This window comes from Formica exsecta, unplaced genomic scaffold (assembly GCF_003651465.1).
Source record: "Formica exsecta isolate Colony F162 unplaced genomic scaffold, ASM365146v1 scaffold2280, whole genome shotgun sequence".
Classification (NCBI taxonomy): domain Eukaryota; kingdom Metazoa; phylum Arthropoda; class Insecta; order Hymenoptera; family Formicidae; genus Formica; species Formica exsecta.
Window position 1 is genome coordinate 31,676 of NW_021849574.1, and position 235 is coordinate 31,910.

A 235-nucleotide genomic window follows, 5' to 3' on the forward strand; every position below is an offset into this window, starting at 1 on the left:
ACTCCGCGTGCAAACAAGGGACAGCGAAGCGAGTTCGCGTTCGAGATTTCTCGATATCACACGCATCCCATAATATCTGGGAATACGCGATATAAATAGTACCGCATACGCCTAAGATAAGAACTCGGCGATTTAAACCGATTCACACGTTTTTGTGAATCACGCGCCGTCACAACAAACCGACCGCGCCCCCCGCGCCGCCTACCTGGCGTGTTTATATCCGCGTTGCGTATAC